This window comes from Tiliqua scincoides, chromosome 10 (genome assembly GCF_035046505.1).
Source record: "Tiliqua scincoides isolate rTilSci1 chromosome 10, rTilSci1.hap2, whole genome shotgun sequence".
NCBI lineage: Eukaryota > Metazoa > Chordata > Lepidosauria > Squamata > Scincidae > Tiliqua > Tiliqua scincoides.
Genome location: NC_089830.1, coordinates 22252532 through 22274405, shown reverse-complemented (window position 1 = coordinate 22274405; position 21874 = coordinate 22252532). Strand labels below are relative to the sequence as shown.

General features: G+C 44.6%; 1 pseudogene; it reads right to left on the bottom strand.

Annotated features, from left to right (window-relative positions):
* Positions 1 to 16238: 16238 nt before the first annotated feature.
* LOC136661877 (5S ribosomal RNA) lies at positions 16239 to 16357 on the bottom strand (annotated as a pseudogene).
* Between the last annotated feature and the right edge of the window lie 5517 nt (positions 16358 to 21874).

Sequence of the window (21874 nt, the reverse complement as noted above, 5' to 3'; positions counted from 1 at the left end):
CTTTTTTTTTACATAAGTGGAGGCTGAAGTGAAGGATTTCAACACATAGCTGACTGGAGTGCAGTTGGAATGGGAACATCAGGCAGTGTTAAATGACAACTCTGACACACACGCACATGCATACGCGCGCACACACACACACACACACACACACACACACACACTACCATCTCCCTTTCTTCTGTGAAATTTGGCTAAGAGACTTGAGAGTTGCAATTCGAGAGACTTGGATTCCAGTCACGAAGGCTCAGACTTGAGACTTCACTTGAGAATTGGGTTTAGTGAGTGCATCCCTTGTATATTCACCCTACATTTCTGGGCACTGTTTGGGTGGTCTGACACTTCTGCCATGACTTCCTCTGGCTAAGGGTCATTATAGGAAGTTTCCAGCATTGTTGGGGCATTTCCTTATTGAACAGAAGAAGTTCATGGATAGTACTTGGGTTAAACGCTTTGACAAAAGTCCAAGAATAACATGCAAAAAAAATCAGGGTTTGTAGGAAAAATAAAGTATTATGAATAATTATGTGTTTCTCTTTCATTTTAGGAGCTTATACAGTTAACTCTAGTAAGTACTGCAGATTTCTTTCTATAGGGCAGTGGTTTTCAAACTCTCTTGGAGAGTTTGAGCCACTGTAAGTATTTGCAGGGGCGGGAAGAGGCTGCGGGGGCGGGGAAAAGGCCGAGGCGCGATCCCCAGGATTGCACTGCTCAGGGGGGCTGCAGGGGCTTGAGTGCACTTGGGACCCTGCAGAAGGTCACGCCGGGCTCCCCGCACACCCGGGAGGCTGCAGGAGGCTTGGTTAAATGCACTCAGCCCCCCTGAGCGGCGTAATCCTGGGGATCGCGCCGCTGCCTCCTCCCTGCCTCCAGGCTGCCCCGCCCTTTAAGGAGGCAGAGGCCAGGGCCCACAGGCTGGAGCGTCATGACGCCCCAGTTTGAAAAGCCCTGCTATAGGGTGATTGAACCACATTGCCTTCTGTAATGGGGGAAACTTAGGGCCAAATCCTATCCAACTTTCCAGTGCTGGTACAGCCATGCCAACAAGACATGCACTGCATCCTGCAGTAGGGGAACAGTCATGGAGGCCCCCTCCAGGTAAGGGAACATAGATTCTCTTTCCTCAGGGCTTCACTGCGGTTGCACTGGCACTGGAAAGTTGGATAGGATTGGGCCCTCACTCTGCCACATATTTTGTCTTTCATTTCTAAAATAGCCCCTCTGTCCAACCAGATCCACAGAACAATCCTTAAGACTCTATAGAAGTCAAGGGAGCTTCACTTCTTGAGCGAGGAGGAAACTGGCCTCACCTAGTTGACCTGATTATGTCCCCCTATTCATAGATAGAACTACAATCAACGCTTCCTTTTCATTCCGGAGGAAGATATATAAAGCACTAGCTGGAAGTATGTCTGGAGCACCTGAGAGTTATACTGCTGTAGAGCTAGAATCTTAATCTGTAATGTAGGCACCCCTTGATAGTCACAGATTCAGGTATTCAATTTTTATATAGAGTAGTGAAATAATCAAGATTTTTCAGACGGATTGAACACCTTGAATATCATTTCTTTTCTTTTACATTTAGGGTATCTTGACAGATCCATCAACTGTGAGTATTTCTGCAGGTCCTCTGTGTACTGAGGAAATGGTCCTCACGGTTGTGTACAATGTATGGGCAGCCCAATTCTAAGCTTCCCAGCATCTGGAGGAACAGCGGTGCCTGAATGATAATCTAAATTTTCTGGTCTTTCTGAATTATAAGGACATTAAGGACTAACATTTTAGTTCTATAGTTTAGGGAACCGAGGGCCCAACCTATCCAACTTCCCAGCGCTGATGCAGCTGTGCCAATGGGGTGTGCGCTGCATCCTACAGTGACGATGCAGTCATGGAGGCCTCCTTAAGGTAAGGAAACAACAGTTTCCTTACCTCCAGACTGCATTGCAGCTGCATCGAGGTTGGATAGGATTGGGCTCCCAGACTGCTCTCTGTGATGGGAACCGTGGAGAATTAACCCTATGATGTAGTCAAGGGAGAAACTGGTGGTCAGTGAAGGATCTTGTAAACATAGGGAAAGAGACTCATTCAGTGGATGGTCCATAGCTGAGGGGCAATGAGTACATGATTTGTATATGCCAAAGGGTCTAGATTAAAGTGAGAGGATCTCTGCTTCACCAAAATGATGTTAGGGAACAGAACTCTCTCTCAAATCTTGGAAAGCTGTTTTCGTCAGAGCCAAGAGATGTGGGAAGATCTAAGACTTGGCAAGAAAAGCAAGTGAGTATTGCTAACAAACTTGAATAGACAATCTTTGTGTTATAGTCAGAATCTTTTGGTTTATATTTTCTGATGTTTCCTTGTGTTTTTTTTAGTCAGTGCAAGAGGAATAAGTGGAGTCAATAAATGGAGAAATAGGTCTGAGTTTTATGCCCTTGCAAGCTTTCTGTGAAAAGTAAAAGTTATGTAGCAGAAATGCAAAAACAAATACATTTGCCCACACATTTCCCCCTCCCCCAAGTTTGTAGAATGAAAATAGGGCCAAAATTATTTAACTATCCAATGTCCATGAAGGAATCAAATATCCTAGGTCCTAATGCCGTCACTCCAGATCCCCTTTAGTTTATTCTCCTGTGTTTGGAGGAGAATATTATTCCCTGGCTTCAGCCATCCCACCCTGACTCCCAGCTGGAGGTTGTCTGTTGACAGGTCCAGGCTTTCAATGTGATACTTCTGGAAGTGTCTTCAGCCTGCTGAAGGTCAGTAGAAGAAGTGTGGAGAGCCAGTTCGAAAGTCATGCTTCCTAATGCTGCTATGTTAAGTTTTGTCAAAATGGATTTATCAGAAGTACTTTGGCTAAACTCACTTGTAGAACAGACTGAATGTCCATGAATACCATAGTGAAATTAGGAAAGTTTTCAGGAGAAATTGCATCACTTGAAGGAATAATAACATCTCTCTTTTTAATTTAGGCTAATCTAGCACAATTTGCGGTAAGTACTGCATACATCCTTTTTAAAACTGAAAATTATTATTATTCAGAATATTTATATACTGCTTTTCAGCAACAAAAGATCATAGAGTTTACAGAGAAAACCAAGTAAACTGTAAATCTGTAAACTACGGCCTAACTGCAGGGAAGGATGATTGTTCTGTGGATAGATCATAGCTGAAGGGTAGAAAGCAGATGTTTTGCTTGCAGAAGGGTCTAGATGGGATCTCTGTTTTGTTTTTTTAAATGATGTTAGGGAGCAGGACTCTCCTGTGAATCTCGGAGAACTTCTTGCTGTTAATGGACTAGAAGTTGAAGGCAATGTCAGTGTTTGGAAGATGGTTCTTGGTGGAGAAATGGATCCAATTCCCTTGCCTGTATTTTGCAATACTGATGCACAGCCCAATCCTATACTCAGTGGTGCTGCTGGGTGCAGTGTGCCAAAATGGCTACCGCTGTATCTAGCAGCAATGCTGGGGCCACCAGAGGTCTCGTTGGTAAACACCTAGGTCCTTCAATGGGACTTCTTAAGGCTGTGCCGGCTATTTTACTGGCGCAGGCTTGGGAAATTCTGTGTTCGGCTTTGCGACCTGACATGAAGAATAGGATACGGGGGAGCAGGATTCTGTCAGTCCCCCCCCCTCCCAGGCTGGTCACTCCCCCACCCTGTCCTCCTCCCACCCTTCCCTCTGCCCAAAATATCTCCGCCGGACCACAGGGCCCTGCCACCTGGAGCACTTATTGGGCTCTAGGCAGCGTCCATCTGCTACAGGGCCCAGTGCCAACGGGCTGGTGGAGCGCCGGCAGTCTCTCCTCTCTGGGTGTCACGGACGTCGGTTTGTGAACCAGAGCCAGCCCTGGAGCTCAGTGCCAGTGCTCAGCCTGCATGGGATTGGGCCCTCAGTCTCTGCAGGGTTCTGTGAATGGTGCCAAGTAAAAATAAGAGCCAAAAAATAACTCTGCGTTTTTACATTTCAGGCTGCCAACAATATGGACAACAGCGTATTGCTAACAATCTTATATGGGCTGTTCTTGGTTTATACATAGAATTTTTTTTTTTTTTTGAGGGAGAGCTTTGTTGGTACCTTATTTGCTTCTGTGGTGTTGTATGACCACCTTCTGAAAACTTGTTTCTTCAAAGAGATCTTCATTTTTTGCCCATTATATGTAAAAGAAAATTCTAGAAACTTTTGGAATTGTCATACGTTTCCAGAAAGTATCTGAAATTCAAATAAAGTATACTCTGATATCTGATTCAAATAAAGTATACTCCCCCCCCCCCAAAAAAAAATCCTTGCTCCTTGTTTGGGTGCTCCAGTATTTTGGGGAGTGGCTTCCTCCGGTAGGCAGTCGCTATAGAACAGTGGTTCTCAAACATTGGGTCGGAACCCACTTGGTGAGTCACGATCCAGTTTCTGGTGGGTCGCAAGAAGCTGGTGGCAGCCATCTTTGGAGATGGCAAAAGACCTAGGCGGCGCCATTTTGGAAGTGGGCAAAGCCTGGGCATCGCCATTTTAAACTTCCCGGCACTGAGACGTAACTAAGAGCGGCTTGCACATGTGCAAAGAAAGCAGTGTGCTGCTTTTCCCCAGAAGTGTGCTGCTGCCTTCCAGCTGGACCCCCCTCTGCACTTGGAGGCTTCCCTCAGGGGGGCCAATTGCAGAGTGCAGGCTTGGATTGCAGGCAGAGAAGGACCAGGAGAGATGTGGATGAGCCAGACAGGCTTCTCCCCACCAGTCTTTGTCAGCTTGGCTGCCTTAATGGGATGGGCTGCTTCAGGGTTGCAAGACAGAGCAGCTCCCCTCCCTGCAGCTGGACTGGGCTGGAGAATGTAGGTGGAGACCTGAACACAGGGCTTGGGTGAGTAGAGGCAGACCCGCATGATCTCCCCTCTTAGATTATTATCTCAGGAATCTAACCAGGGAACCCTGGTTGCCAAGAGAGCAGCCAGGAGGGGGGGAGGAGGGAGGGCAAGCCTGGCATGTGGGGGGGGAGAAGCACCCAGGGAGAGTGCTGCTCCCCCAGCCACTTCTCTGATGTGCACCCTTCCCCTCTTCTTACTTCTCTCTTAGGCTGCAATTCTGTCTACTCTTACCTGGGAGTAAGCCCCATTGCCATTAATGGGAGTCAATTCTGAGTAGGCGTGCTTGGGCTTGGGGGTGATGAGGGGAAGCGTCCCTGCTTATCTTCCTTCTGAGGGGATACTACTGTTTTTATGTCCTTTATTTACAAAAAGCTCAAGCTTCTTCTTGTATTGAGGTGCACGAGTAGGGTGCGCTTGTTTCTGGCTAGTGCTGAGCACAGTATCAACAGCCACATCAGCGTTTGTTAGTTTCAAGTGCAATACAAGAAGTAGCTTGAGATTTTGTAAATAAAGGCAGAAATAAAAACAGTAGTAAATAAATACACAAATATTTTGTTCCAGATGTTTTGTTTTTTGCTTGATAGCAATGGTAGCGAGGGCAGGGAGAATTGGAAGAAGCTTCTGAGCTGGAATACTGTCTCTTGTCATTTACAGTTTGAGTTCTAGGCAAGAACTTCCTGCTTGATGACATCACTTCCAGCTCTGGCATCAAAGTGATGTCACTTCCTGTTTGATGATGTCACTTCTGGCTATGACATCACTTCCAGGTTGCTGACATCACTTCCGGTGGGCCCCAGACAGATTGTCATTCTCAGAAGTGGGTCCCGGGCTAAAAAGGGTGAGAACCACTGCTATAGAAAATTTCCAGTGTCCTTGCGGTAATGTCTAATACAGAAATCAGCAGTTTTCAACAAAATGGGTCCATCGGAATTACTTGTAGAACAGACTGAAACGTGGATACTATGGGTGAAATAATCAAGGTTTTCAGGAGAAATAGAAAAGCATGATGGAATAATTGTGTGTCTTTTTAAAAAAATTTAGACACTTGGGAACTTACTGCGGGTAAGTATGAAAATTTTCTTCGTATTTTACTACAGTTGCCTCTGCCTCCCCCTTATTCTACCCCACCCTGCAAATATTGCAATGGGACATCTTATACAAACTGACCAGGAATTACTTGAGGGTCTTTCAGTTTCTTTCAGTGTTTATTAGGAATAACAAACACATTCCAGCTTTCAGTTGGAAGGATGAATGGTCCACTTTGTCCTTTTCAGTGGGATAAAGGCTTTTCCTGCTGGATATTTTGTCTCTCAGTTTCTAGAAAGGTTCTTCTGTTCAACGAGATGTACAAAGCCAGCAGTTCTCAAATTCTTCAAAAATTTGAGGACCAATAAATGTGTGAGTGGGGAAGGGGCAAGCAGTGATGCAATTGGGATCGTGTTGCTGCCAGGGTGAAAAAAGTTTTTTTTCACACTTACCTAAAACCAGTGCTGGCCTCTGGGAGGTGTGGGGAGCTCCTCAAGCCACCACAAAGCAAAAAATAGCAATCAAACTTATATCTGGTTTGCAATTACAAAACCATTAGTAGGTTCATATGACTATTTTGAGCTTGTGGAGTTTTGGGGAGCCCTGCAGAGGAGGCTGGTGTTGGCTTTAGGTAGGTGTGAGAAACCCCCTTTAGCTCCGGCACAATCCTGGTGATAGCTTCAGTGCCATCCCCCTGCCCCACCCTTAAACGCTTTGACAAAAGTCCATGAATAACATGAAGAAAAAATTAGGGTTTGTAGGAAAAATAAAGTATTATGAATAATTATGTGTTTCTCTTTCATTTTAGGTGCTTATAGAGCCAATTACAGTAAGTACTGCAGATTTCTTTCTATAGGGCAGTGGTTTTCAAACTCTCATGGAGAGTCTGAGCCGCTCTAAGTGCTTGCGGGGGCAGGAAGAGGCAGCGGGGGTGGGGGGAAGGCAGAGGTGCGATCCCCAGGATTGCACCGCTCAGGGGCGCTGCAGGGGCTGGTGTTGGCTTTAGGTAGGTGTGAGAAACCCCCTTTAGCCCGGCACAATCCTGGTGATAGCTTCAGTGCCATCCCCCTGCCCCACCCTTAAGGGGGCAAAGATAGGGCTTCTCTGGCTGGTGGGTCACAACCCACCAGTTTGAGAACCCCTGACCTAAGCACTACTAGGGCTCTGTGGAAGACAGGGAGACTTCATTTCAGAGTGAGCAGAAAACTAGCATAACCTAGTTGCCTTGACTATGTTTGTCTCTTCACCAGTAGGCTCTGTCCTGTCACTGCTGAGAATGTCAGAGAAAGAGTATGGAGAAGAGTAAGTCTGGAAAACCCTAAGTGTTAGACTGCTCTAAAATAAATATTTCAATAGGTAGCGTGCCCCTGGACAATATCTGGGTTGGGCATTCAGTCTCTGTATACAGTAGTGAAATAAGCAAATGTTTTAGAAGATATCCCAAACCATTATGGAATAACTTTCTTTCTTTCTTTCTTTCTTTCTTTCTTTCTTTCTTTCTTTCTTTCTTTCTTTCTTTCTTTCTTTCTTTCACATCTAGAATGTTGTATCAGACTTGAGGGTGAGTATTTCTGCAACTTCTCCGTGTACTGAGTAAATAACCCACATGATTCTTGACATTGGAGGTTGTCTTTCTTGCCAGATGAAACGTGGGGAGTGAAATGTGGGGCTGAGCAAAGCAGAGGAGCAGTCAAGGGCCAGAAAAGATCACCTCTCCTCCCTTGTAAATGTGGTCACAGGAAGATGCCTTCTAGTGAGACAGACGTTTGCTCCCCCTAGTCAGTACTGTCAACGTAAACCAAGGGTGTCTAAACTTTTTGGTAGGAGGCCCACATCATCTCTCTGACAGTGTGTTAGGGGCTGGGAAAATAGAATTAATTTACATTTAAAATTTGAATAAATTTACATAAATGAATATATGAGAGATGGAACTCATATGAATGAATGAATGAAGGTCTTGTGATAGCTCAAGGCCTGTAAAAGGACTTGTGTAAAGCAAGGCCAGCCTTTCCTTTGCTGCCGCTGCAGACATGACATGAAACAGACAATTCGCGGATGGAGCCCTCTGCCCACAGCTTGCATGAGAGGTTGAGCAGTTGGCCCTCACGCTGAGTGCAGTCACATTGTACCAGCACAAACTCCAGCAAGTCTCCAGTAGGCCAGAGGTTCATTGGAGAACTGGGGGCTCCCTGAGGGCCGCAGATGGCCCCTGGGCCAGGGTTTGGGCATCCCTGACATAGACCTTTAGGATTTCAGGCAGAGATTATATTCTTGTCTATAGCCAAAAACGGCAGAGATTGACTTCTCTTTTGGACCGTTTGTGGGCAAAGCATGTGCTCTGCCGCTGAACCATGGTCCTTCCCCAACATGGACGCTCAGTATTTGCTCATTATTTCTAGGGGCTGTCTGAATGATAACCCTGTTGTTCCCACCATTCTGAATGAAAAGGGCTTTATGACAACAAGGTTCCATTACATGATAGCAAGCAAGGTTCCATTTGGTATGTTAGGGTATGGGCCTGCAGATGGAACACTTGACAATTAAGCCTCTGATCAAGGCCAGAATGAAAACTAAGGAACAGGATATAAAAACAGGATCGAAACAGAGAGGAAGGGACTCATTCTTCTGCTCGATCATAGCTGAGGGGTAGAAAGCAATCTGCTGCTCCAATTTATGGGAGGAGGAAGAAAGCTCTTTGGACATTAAGAACAATAATTGCTCAGTTCTGCCTTCTTTGTGCATTTCTGGACTGTTACGTCTGACCTGGTCTGCTGAAAGATAAACAGCCAAGGGTGCCAGTGTTGGGAAAAGCTGAGATGGATTGTGATGTTGGGAATTTCTTTATCTGTGTCATATCCTTGATGTGTACCTAGTGAACTTCAATCACGGCTTCCAAGTGGGGTGGAGACAGGCAAATATAGATGAAGTGAAATGATTCAATGTTTGCCAAATGTACAGGAAGTTCTGAAAGGCAAGAGGTGTAGAAAGCAGATAATTTGCATGCCGAAAGGTCAAGAAGTCATTCATAATATTTCTATTTCTGACTCACTGAATTTCCATTTGCCATCATGGAATTCCAAACTACAGGGATATCAGTGAAAGTCCTCCTAACAGTTTGATTATTGCTAATATTCTGTTTATTTGAGTTGTTTTATAAGCTGCATCAAGAGATAGGTGATAAATATTGTTTTTAAAAGAAAACTGTTGTTGTTGTTGTTATATTTTTGCACAGTCAAGTGTCATCGACTGGTTTGTTTTACTAGACATCAGCTCCTTTCCAAGGACCTAGGATGTCTGACTTTTGTCCTATTTTAGTGTTATAAATATTGTCACAAAACGTAAACTGTTCCTAGCAAAGCTGCTTTTTGTAGTGCATGGATGGCAATTTCTGTGGCCCCTATGCTGTCCAGGTGCTCTTCAAGGTGTTTTGGAATTGCACCGAGGGTGCCCACCACCACTGGGATCACTTTGGTCTTCTTCTGCCACAAACTTTCAATTTGTATTTGTAAATCTTTGTATTTTGTTATTTTTTCCAGTTCTTTTTCTTCTACTCTACTGTCACCTGGTATTGCTATACTGATGATTTGACTTTATTTTTCTTTCTTCTCGACTACAGTTATGTGTGGTGTATTGTATGATTAACATTTACCTCTTTGTAGTTGGAAATCCCATAATATTTTTACATCTTCATTTTTAAACTTTCTCAATTTTTTGCTCTCACCAGTTTTGGTTAGATAGCTTGTATTTTTTAACAGATGTTTCATCATATCATTGTTGCTACCTTGTCATGTACACTTCCATTGGAGATAGACTCAGAGACACAGGGCCCAATCCTAAACTGTGCACGCCAGCTTAGTGCTGGCACACACTGTCGCAAACGTGCTGTGAAGCACATTTGCGAGCCCTTAGTGCCAGTGGAGTGCCAGAGCTAGCCCAGGGATTTGCAGGGACTGTGAAATAACTATTTCTTGCTTCCTGTTTTCTCTTTTAGCTTTCCGATGAATTAATTCCAGTGAGTATTGCACTTTTAAAAAATATTGACAATTTGGGATTTACATAATGTGAAGCATCTGAGTTATCAGTGATGCAGTATGGAATATGTTCCATGAATGTCATTTCCTGTAATATTTTCTTGTTCCTAAAACTGCATTGCTTCTTGAAAACGGGTGAAAAACAGCCCATTCTGAAAGGACAGATTCAGGGTTGTCTTAAAAGTACAAAACAGGCAAGAATGATTTCTTGCACTCTTTTTTAGCATCTTGGTGAACTATTGAGTGTAGTCAGCTTCCAGGGATGCCATTGCCAGGAAATGGAAAGTGGGGGAAAGTGGAGATGAACAGGGATGTTGGGAATTTCTTTAGCAGGCTGATAGGTCCTGATGCATATTGAGGCAGTGAGATTTCAACCATGGCCTCTGAGTGGGGTAGAGACAGGCTAAAGTGGAAGAAGTGAGAGAATGATTCAGCTTTGCCAAACACGTTCGGAAATGGAAGGATGGTGTTGAGGCATAGGAAGCAGATGGCCCATTCAGAGAAGCCCAGAGAGAATGAATTCATAGTCTCTCTGTTTCCATCTCTTTGAATTTCCATTTGCACATGAGGGATTTGCAAACTTCAGTGATTATTGATCACTTTTATTGATAAAAGCCCCCCCTTTATTATTGTTTTTCGTTTGTTTCTTGAGTTGTATTATAAACTGAATGAAGGAAAAACATTGAAAGCATCTGTTATTAAATTTAATGTAAGCAGCACTGAAAAAACCCTGGAAACACATTAGACAGGTAGACCAATCCAAACCTGCATTTGAGCTGGCGTCGCGGTCCCTGAGCCAGCTCCAAGTGTCACGATGGTGCCGTGTGGCATGTTTGTGCCGACTTGAGAGCCAGCTGGACTGTGCAGAGGCCTGCACCAGCTTGACCAGCCCGGATCCCGACTCTGCACAGGCTGAAACAAGTAACTTTACGGCAGGGAGCAAGGGGTAGGGGAGAGGATGGCAGGAGGGTGTTTTGGGAGGGGACGTTTAGGGGCAGAAAAGAGCAGAACAGGGGGCAGGCCTGGAAAGGGGGCAAGATAGGTGTTGGCAGCGCACATATTAGCCTAACCCCCCTCTTGGCCAGTCCGGCAATACATCAGTCCTCTCAGATTAGTGCCAGCTAAATAGATGGCGGAGATCCTAGTAGCCCCATAGGGCAGGCTGGGGTATTACTTGGGGTTAGGGGAGAAATACAGATTGGGAACCACTCAGCCAGAATTCTGAAATCCGAAGTTTTCCGAAAACGAGTTTGAGTGTGGGCATTTCTAAAAACTTTTTTTTTAACTGTTTGCATGCCGGTAGGAGCCAGCCAGCACAGTGCAATGCATGCTGGGTCTATACCCAGCTGAAATACAGACACTTTGAGCATGCAGATCCCCCCTTTTTTAACTCCTCTCCCTCTAGCTGATCTCACCAACTAAAGTGATTGCTCCTGCTGGGCCTAACTCCCCCTCCTTCCACAGAGTGGGGAGGGAGATCCAGCAGCACAGGAGGGTAGCAAAAGCAAGAGCCAGCAGATATTAACCCCTCCCTCTCTCCCAGCATCTACATCTCTAAGGCTTTGCTTTCGCTGAGCTGCTGCCTCAGCTGTTGTGGTTTGTTTTTTATTTTTTAGACTGTTTCTTTCGTTAGGAAAATGTGTTGTTAAGATAACAGGTGTCGCTTAAGCCATCTGTGGGAGAGTTTTGTGTGGGAGATTACACGATCAATGACCACCTCCCACTAATAATTAAACTTGATTTTTGAGATCCCCAGAAGAATCTTACCTTACCCTTACCCCTAAAAAAATTAAAAACAGCAATCAGAATACCCTGGACCTCTTTTCATCTCACTGCACACTGACAAGGCACTAAGATTGTCAAGGCACACCATCCTTTTTTGACAAATGACAAGGCACACCATGCTGTTGTTCAGGGGCTCACATCCCCCAATGGCCCTACTAATAAAAGACCGTGTCCCAAATTTTCATGGCACACCTGCAGACCATTCCTGGCACACCAATGTGGTTGAAAATGGCTGCTGTAATTAAAAGGTTTGTCACCTATTATCTAGGCCCAAATGTGGGGAGTGTATGGCTGTTATTGCAGCTAAGGTTTAACCCCACACCCTAATTACATTATATGAAGAACTGCTAAGGCACATTAGGATGGAATTAGGATATTTCCCCCACCCTACAAATTAACAAGTAAGTGTGTAAGAGTGAAAATGAAAATGGTTTGATGATGAATGTAGGGAACTGAAGGCCCTGATTCGAGAGACCTACACACTCAATAGATGGTCCAAATCCTTCTCTTGCCAAGCTTCAGTGATACCCCTAAATGCCTTCTCTCACCACTTTTATTCTTGCTAGTACTGTATTTACTTGAGAGTGCAATTCTAATCTTAAATAACTGAAGTAGCTCCAAGGAGTCCTATAGGACAGGCTGGGGTGTTACCCAGTATTAGAGGAGAAAATCCCCTTACCCAAAGTAAGTCCTTTTCGAAGGACTCTCCCCATGCACTGCACGTCCCTGCTGAGTAGTTATGCAGGGGGTGTGAAATCATGGCTTCTTTCTTTATGTTTTAGGTTCCTGTTCCATCTCCTCAACCTGCGCCAGTAAGTATTACATTTTTTTTTTAATGCAGTGTGCTTAGGATTTATATAATGTAAAGGGGACACCGAAGTTATCAGTGATGTGGGGTGGAAATTTTCCCACTAATATCTTTTGCTGTGCACATTGTCTTGTTTCTAAACTTACATTGATTCATAAAAATGAATTGTTAGATAATGGATGAAAACAACTCGAGTCTGAGAGGAAGGTTTCCTGATGGATTAAACATACAGAATAGGAAAGAATGATCTCCTGCATTCATTCTTGGTGTGGTGATGAACTATTGAATACATTGTATTGTATATTTGTTTAATTATGTAGATAGCACTTTAGGTTAGGAAATATGAGGTGTGCATGCCAGCATTGTGATTCACTGAATTTGACAGTTGGATTTAAAGTGGGGAGAAGTTCTACCTGTGTGTATCAAAAAGCATCTTTCTTTGTACCTCTGAATATTTTGTGAACTGAACATAAGAACAAAATTTAACTGCACACTTCTGTGTTGCATGTGGGAGGCGCAGGTTCAGTGAGTATTACTAATAAATTTGCATGGATGATTAATTTTTTTTAAATCAAGCTCAGAAGGGAATTTGTTTTCCTGGATGATTCCGCAATGACCTTGACTGTTCTGTACACTCTCTGCTTGGGACGTTTTGGCAGCTATTGTCCAGAATGTAGTATGGTCAAGAGAATTGCTGTGATTCTTCTCCTGGTTTAGCCCTGACTTTGAAAACCAAGGGTCATGAATCCTTCACTAAAAAGTAAAAACTACATTCATGCTTCATTAAAAAAACAAAACAAAACAAAAACCATTTTTATACACTTTCCTGTCTATCACTATCACCTGGTGAAGACACTTCATATTTTGACTTTTAAATGATAGTGAAAAAGTGAATAAAACAATATCGCTGCTGAAATCACCAAATCAGTGGGAATTCCCCATATCCCAAGTTACCCATATGCCAAAACAAAACAGGAAGCTTTTCTGAAACACAGGAAGGAATTCTAGCTGTGCAGATAGTTTCCAAGTGAAGCAGAGAAGCCCATATTCTCCAGAGGATGCTTGCAGAAATGACAGCCCGAGTCAATAAGGCGCAGTCCTAGGACCACCCTGGGCCAGTGCAAGTCTCTTGCGCCAGCCGAACAGGGTCGCAAATGTGCTGTAAGGCATGTTTTCCCCTCCTTGGGAACTGGCTGGGACAGTGCAGGGAGGCACCCCGGCCACGGAGGCTGAATGCAACCTCCACACTGACTTCATGGAGGAGCCTTGATCGGCCAATCCCAGCCAACGCAATGCTCGGGGGAGAGCAGGGAGGAGGTGGGGAAGAGGCGTTCCAGGGTAGAGGGAGGGCGTTCCCAGGGAAAGGTGGGTGGGGATTGGGAGGCAGGGCTGGGACCTGGCAGATATGCTGGATCCTAGCCCCAATTCCTGAGCAGCATGGAGCAGCTGCAAGTCACTCTGCTCTCCTCGGACTTATGCCACCTCCAGAGGTGACATAAATCCACAGAGACCCATTTGGACTGCAGTGGCTTACCCAGGGGAAAAGGGAAAAGTTTCCGCATACCTCCAGCTGAGCCACTTTGGGCCCCTCTCTTGCTCTGGATACAGTGCAGGCCTCCTGGCCTGCCTCTTCCAGCACAAGATAGGTTTGCGCTGCAAGAAGCACTCTGTAAAAATAGAGTGGAAGCCACTGTGGACCAATATCCCTTGATAGGCCTATCTGAGCTTTGACACAACCTTATCTTACTGCGTAATTGTGAAATGTGTAGGAAATACAGTAATCATTCCATCTCCTGAATATGTCCCAGAACTTTCCAGTCTCCTCTGTCTGGCAAGAGCTAGAGTTTCATCATGTGTGTGAAGGAAGATGCCCCTTTGCGAGCATTGCTGCTGTTCACCTGACACTCTGCATCAGATTGGTTCAAACGTGCATGGATATCATTGGATTTCACATCATGTGATCAATCAAAAACCAATGACTGGAAAATGAACACACAAATGGCTTTCAATGAAAAGTATGGGGAAGGGTGTGAAAGTTTTATCTGTAGTGCTGGCAAGTGTCTCGGCACGTATTTGCAGCAGTGCCCTGTCCTTCATGCTGAGGTCATTCATTGATGATCATACATGCATAAAATCAGCCTATTCATAAGATGAAGCTCATTTTGAGGATACAAACTCTCCCATCCTGAGGTCCCCCAGAAGGAGGGAGCCCTGATTTCTTTAACTTGTCTGATGTTTCCAATGTTATTTTAAGAGAAACTATTCTCCTCAATTTGCATTTGGAACTAGTACATAAGAGAGGGGATGGCGAAGAAGTGAGGAACAATAGTCCAAGAGGGGCTCAGAATATAAGACAAAAGTAGGACATTATCAAATAGCCACTAGGAGGGATGGTCTGTGGGGAGGAAGAGGGCCAGTTGCTCTTCGCCTTCTAAGTACAAGAGAGCCACCACCACCAAGAGAGGAGTTGCTTTACCCAGGTAGCAGTTGGGTATAAGGTTGCCAAGATATTCCTTTAATAAAGTGTCTCAGATCATCAAGCTTAAGCTGTTTGTCATTAAGACTTGTGTGACTTGCATATATTGTCTAGTATTAAAACAATAGTTCTGTTGTACATTGAACTGAGATGGTATGGAATGTGCTTCCTTGGCTTATGTTATGACTTTGATGCTCTATAATGGCAAAATGCTGTGTATTCAGAAACTTCGTAACTTTCCTGCCTTGAGGGCAAGACCACACCTATGCGGCAAATTGTAACCAATCAAATGGACATTGCTCAAAGCAATATGCCCCTCAGGTATAAAAGAGCACACCCAGAGTGCTCGGGGCGCCCGTTTGCTTTGAGACACGAGTCCCACTTGGGTGCCCAACGCATGCGATTGAATAAACAAGCCTGCAAACTTCACTCCTGGTTCTGAATGTTATGGAGTTGCGCCCTTTGACCTTGCAACAATGTCACTTCTGGTTTCCCCCTGAAAAACCTGAAGTTGTGGGTTTTTTTGCCCTTAATGGGGTTCGGCAACCCTGCAGGTTTGGAATGCATGGATAATCAAATCTGCAGGTACCAACTCCATGGATAAAAAGAACTGACGTGTGTGTTGCTGTAGTTAACAGAGTAGTGTGAAATATCAGCAAACTCACTTCCTGGTGGATCTTAGATTCTTCCTGCTTCAGCAGAGGAACAAGGAAGTGCCTGTATTTTCTATGACTTCTTATTTGCCCTTGGCTGGTCCTAGACGATTCCAGGCATGGCCAGAGGGTGATGAGAGAGCGAGTGGGTGGTCCAGCAAGGGGGTGACTGCACTGAGAGAGGACTGCAAAGTGGATCACCTGCTGACTTTCCAGAGGGCCCTCACTCTTTTGATATTTCCATGTAGTAATAAGGACTGGTCAATAAGCATTAAAAAAAGAAATATCAGGGATGAAAGAATGACTTTTGTGTGTGTTCTTTTAACCTCTGGGAAGATTAGCTAGCCACATGAGTATTTTGTTTTGTCTCTTTTCAATGTGGCTGTTCTTTTAGTCTGGGACCTGGGACTGTGAAGGAGCCACACACCTACATACTTTTTCTGTGCACATGTTTTCACTTCTCCATGAATGTATTGTTTCAGGAAAAGAGTTAACACGAGTGGATACAAGCCCTGACTTCAGAGCCTCAGGGTCAGGAATCCTTTCAACAGAAAATTAAGAAAAAAAAATGGTTGGCAACCTTCAGTCTCAAAAGACTATGGTATAAGCCTACAGCACCCAGTATTCCCAGGCGGTCTCCCATCCAAGTACTAACCAGGCCTGACCCTGCTTAGCTTCCAAGATCAGACGAGATTGGGCATGTGCAGGGAAGCAAAAAAATCTGTATCAGAAGATCTTTTTTAAAGAGAATCTTTCCTGCCTTTCAATATCTCTTAGACCCAACTTTCCAGCACTGACACAGCTGCGCCAGGGGGCATGTGCTGCATCCTGCAGCTGGGGGGCAGCCATGGAGGCCTCCTTAAGGTAAGGGAATGTTTGTTCCCTTACTTGGGAACTGCATTGCCCTTACTCAGTGTTGGAAAGTTGGTTACGATTGCACTCTTAGACTCCAATCCTATCCACAGTAAAGTGGGAATAAGTCCCATTGAACTCAATGGAATCTACTTCTGAGTAGCTATGCTTAGCATGCACTAGGGCTACATATACAGTACTCCTAAGCTGAATTTTAGTCTCTACCTTTGAATATTTTGTGAATTAAAAATGAGAACAAGAATTAACTGCTTACTTCTGTGTTTCAGGCTTCAGTCGGACTCAATAAAGTGAGTATTGCTAGTAGTTCAAGAGCTCAAGAGTCCTGCATACCTTCTATAGAAAATAAAAAAGATGCTTGTGTATCAGAAAAGGCACTTCTATAGCACTTCTGAAAAAACTTCCCTGCCAGTCAATATCTTGGGCTACCCAATCCTACTGAGGCCTTACGGTGGCAGATCTTGCAAAAGACTGGAGGCCCCGTGTGCTTGGTAACAGCCCACCCAGGCCACGCTGGAGCAGGGAAGGTAGCAGTGCGGGTAGGTCGCCGTGGACCGAGAGCCTCCGGGACCCTCAAGGACTCTGCATCAGACCTCTGGTACACTCAAAAGTTGTTGGGCCCCCATGGTGCTGTAATTGCTGCTGCACCATTGGGGCTCCCCCCGTGCTCCGCCCCTGCCCTCAAAGGGACTTATGAGGTTCCCTGCTCCCTGGTAGGAGCTTGGGAACTTCTGCCATACAGAGTCTCTTGTGAGTAAGTCCCATTGAACCCAAAGGAATTTACTTCTGAGTAGCTTGCTTAGGATTACACTGTGAATATATACTTAAATTGAATTTTAGTCTCCACTTCTGGATACATTGTGAAATATAAATAAGAACAAGAATTAACTGCGCACTTCTACATTTCAGGCCAAAAAAGTCCTTGGTAAAGTAAGTATTGCCAATATTTTTGCACTGGTGACCTATTGTTTCTTCTGAGGCATCAAGCAGAGAGGGGGAGTTGTTTGGCTGTAGGATTCCCCAGTTATAAGAAAAAAGATAAGAACGATAAGTGACAAATGTAAACAAGTGTAAACAAATGTTGAATTATAAGGTGGATTGCTGTAATTCTGCTAGTGGTTTAGCATGAGCTTGCAAACTCAAGCGTCTTGCATATCTTCCATAGAAAATAAAAACTTGTGTGTATCATAAAGCATCTTTCTTTGCACCTCTGAATATTTTGTGAACTAAACACAAGAACAAAATTTAACTGCACACTTCTGTGTTGCAGGTGGGAGGTGCAGGTTCTGTGAGTATTGCTAATAAATTTGCATTGATGATTAATTTTTTTTAAATCAAGCATAGAAGGGAATTTGTTTTCCTGGATGATTCCCCAATGACCTTGACTGTTCTGTACACTCTCTGCTTGGGAAATTTTGGCAGTTATTGTTCAGAATGTAGTATGGTCAAGAGAATTGCTGTGATTCTTCTCCTGGTTTAGCCCTGACTTTGAAAACCAAGGGTCATGAATCCTTCTCTAAAAAGTAAAAACTACGTTCGTGTTTCATTAAAAAACAAAACAAAACAAAAACCATTTTTTTACACTTTCCTGTCTATCACTATCACCTGGTGAAGACACTTCATATTTTGACTTTTAAATGATAGTGAAAAAGTGAATAACAATATCGCTGATGAAATCACCAAATCAGTGGGAATACCCCATATCCCAAGTTACCCATATGCCAAAACAAAACAGGAAGCTTTTCTGAAACACAGGAAGGAATTCTAGCTGTGCAGATAGTTTCCAAGTGAAGCAGAGAAGCCCATATTCTCCAGAGGATGCTTGCAGAAATGACAGCCCAAGTCAATAAGGCGCAGTCCTAGGACCGCCCTGGGCCGGTGCAAGTCTCTTGCGCCAGCCAAACAGGGTCGCAAATGTGCTCTAAGGCATGTTTTCCCCTCCTTGGGAACTGGCTGGGCCAGAGCAGGGAGACACCCCGGGCCACGGAGGCTGAATGCAACCTCCACACTGACTTCATGGAGGAGCCTTGATAGGCCAAGCCCAGCCGATGCAATGCTCGGGGGAGAGCAGGGAGGAAGTGGGGGAGGGGCGTTCCAGGGTAGAGGGAGGGCGTTCCCAGGGAAAGGTGGGTGGGGATTGGGAGGTGGGGCTGGGACCTGGCAGATATGCTGGATCATAGCCCCCATTCCTGAGCTGTATGGAGCAGCTGCAAGTCACTCTGCTCTCCTCGGATTTATGCCACCTCCAGAGGTGACGTAAATCCACGGAGACCCATTTGGACTGCAGTGGCTTACCCACGGGAAAAGGGAAAAGTTTCCGCATACCTCCAGCTGAGCCACTTTGGGCCCCTCTCTTGCTCTGGATACAGTGCAGGCCTCCTGGCCTGCCTCTTCCAGCACAAGATAGGTTTGCGCTGCAAGAAGCACTCTGTAAAAATAGAGTGGAAGCCACTGTGGACCAATATCCCTTGATAGGCCTATCTGAGCTTTGACACAACTTTATCTTACTGTGTTATTGTGAAATGTGTAGGAAATACAGTAATCATTCCATCTCCTGAATATGTCCCAGAACTTTCTATTCCCCTCTGTCTGGCAAGAGCTAGAGTTTCATCATGTGTGTGAAGGAAGATGCCCCTTTGCGAGCATTCCTGCTGTTCACCCGACACTCTGCATCAGATTGGTTCAAACGTGCATGGATATCATTGGATTTCACATCATGTGATCAATCAAAAACCAATGACTGGAAAATGAACACACAAATGGCTTTCAATGAAAAGTATGGGGAGGGGTGTGAAAGTTTTATCTGTAGTGCTGGCAAGTGTCTCGGCACGTATTTGCAGCAGTGCCCTGTCCTTCATGCTGAGCTCATCCATCGATGATCATACAGGCATAAAATCAGCCATAAGATGAAGCTCATTTTGAGGGAACAAACCCTCCCATCCTGAAGTCCCCGAGAAGGAGGGAGCCCTGATTTCTTTAACTTGTCTGATGTTTACAATATTATTTTAAGAGAAACTCTTCTCCATTTGCATTTGGAAATATTAAATCTAGTACATAAGAGAGGGAATGGCGAAGAAGTGAGAAAAAATGGTTTCCTGTCCAAGAAGGGCTCACAATATAAGACAAAAGTAGGACATTATCAAACAGCTACTGGGGGGGATGGTCTGTGGGGAGGAAGAGGGACAGTTGCTCTCCCCCTTCTAAATACAAGATAGCCACCACTTTCAGAGGAGTTGCTTTGCCCAGGTAGCAGTTGGGTATAAGATTGCCAAGGTATTCCTTTTATAAAGTGTCTCAGATCATCAAGCTTAAACTGTTTGTCATTAAGGCTTGTGTGACTTGCATATATTGTCTAGTATTAAAACAATAGTTCTGTGGTACATTGAAGACCGAGGCTCCACTGAAGGGCCACACTTCTGAGGCAGCAATGATTAACTGCTGACACTGAATCCCACCCTAGGACCCATAGGATGTTCACTGGCATCATGGAATTCCAGGTCCCACGGAAGGCTCACTGACACCTGGTGTAGCTGCTTCCCACCACTGCAAAATAAGCCAGCCATGACCCTGGACCCAGTGGGGATCCTTACAAGGAGGATAGTAGGGAACGTGACTCCTTTGTGTTGCTGCAATGGCAGCAGTGAAGAAGAATGCCTCCTGTCCCCTGAGTTTCTGCTTGGGTTGATCGATGGTGTCCAACTGGGGAAGGTAATCAGGAACTAAGCAGTGGACACACAAGAGAAGATAGCTGGAAGAGGCACCCTTGTAGCAGGAAGAGGGTTGGTGGCAGCATAAAGGAAGACCTGTGTCTATCTGCAGCCTGGATTCCAGGCACCATGCGGAGGATGGGCAGCTAACATGTGCATGTGTTTTCCAAAGCGTGTAGGAGTGTGCCTTTGGTGGCCTCCTCCACAAGCCCTCTACCCAAAGCTGAATTTGCCATTGTTAAAAACTGACATGAGCATTCTGGGCCCCTGAATTAGCAGATGAATCATTTTCAGAGGAAAAAATGGTGAAGAGTCAAGTCCAAATGAAACGTAATGTGCAGCAGCCGCAGGCCAGTTCCATTTCATTTCCTTCTCTATTTATAGCTTCTCTAAGGATACCAGAGATTGAAGACCGGAGACCACGCTGACGGAGACTGCCCACTCTAACGCATTCTTCACTGCCACCTCGAGCCAATGAAATGAAATCAGAGAATCACAAATCCTACTAGAAGAATCTAGATAAATTCTGCTACGTGAATTGATTTTATTGCCTTCCTAGTTGATGGCTGTGAGCAATAAAGACGGTTCTGTTACTGTCCTGGAGGATGGCAAAAGCTTTTAAAAATTAAAACTTCAATTGCATTAAAGTGTTTGCTTGCTTTTATTCATGGTCTTATTCAGGGTCTACATTCAAATTGCAGCAGCTGAAAATGTCATGTACAGATACAATATCCGGATTTGGGAGTCAAGGGGGAATTGAAATAAATACCCAAACACCATATCAGTAGTTAAGCATAGATGTATGGTTTGCTGAAGCAATTTGCACAATGTGGGGGTAGTTCTCAGATAATATCAATCAAGAACTAAATTTTCTGGAAGGCAAACATGTTGACTGCACGCAATGAACCCCACTGAAGGATATTCCCTCAACTTTCAGAGCTTGTGATGAAGACAAATTCCAAGTGCACCTCTCCTAATATTTTTCTCCTCTTGGTGTTCTAACATGACTGATGACTCCACGTACTCATTTGATTTATTCTACCTGCCAGCAACAGTTATAACCAAGCTTTTAAATTCAAGAGAAAGTGTCATTGGAACAACTTAGGTGGGTTAATACAAGCTCTCCCTTCCCTTATCATAACTACCTATTCTTGGCACTTAGCACATTTCTTTTACCAGGCAACCAAAGTACATTATATGCTTTTTCCACTTGTCCCTACTGACAGAAATTGTTTTGGCACCCAACATCATATCTTCCCTTTGCTTGAAACTTTCCTTCTCCCAGTACATATAAATAGATGGGATGGTGACCAGCTGTGCCACCACTATAGTGTTCTGTATGCCTAGCCAAAAATCATCCCTAAATAATCCAGATGTAGTAGTACAGTTCGGCACATCAAAGTAGGTTTTTTGCACTGTTTTATCAATGCATCCTGGCTTCAACAAGTGATTGGCTCACTCCAACCTCTGATTCTGTTCACCAACCCCTGGAAAGGGGGAAGGCTGACAGAGTCCCTTCTCCTACTCCCACTCCTGCCCTATACTTGTCAGAAGGAACTGAAATGGCTAACACCACACCTGATGTTATGAACAGAAGCAGTTTGCAAAATGTGGGGTAATTCTCATACAATATTAATTTACAACTAAACCTTCTGGGAGGCAAAC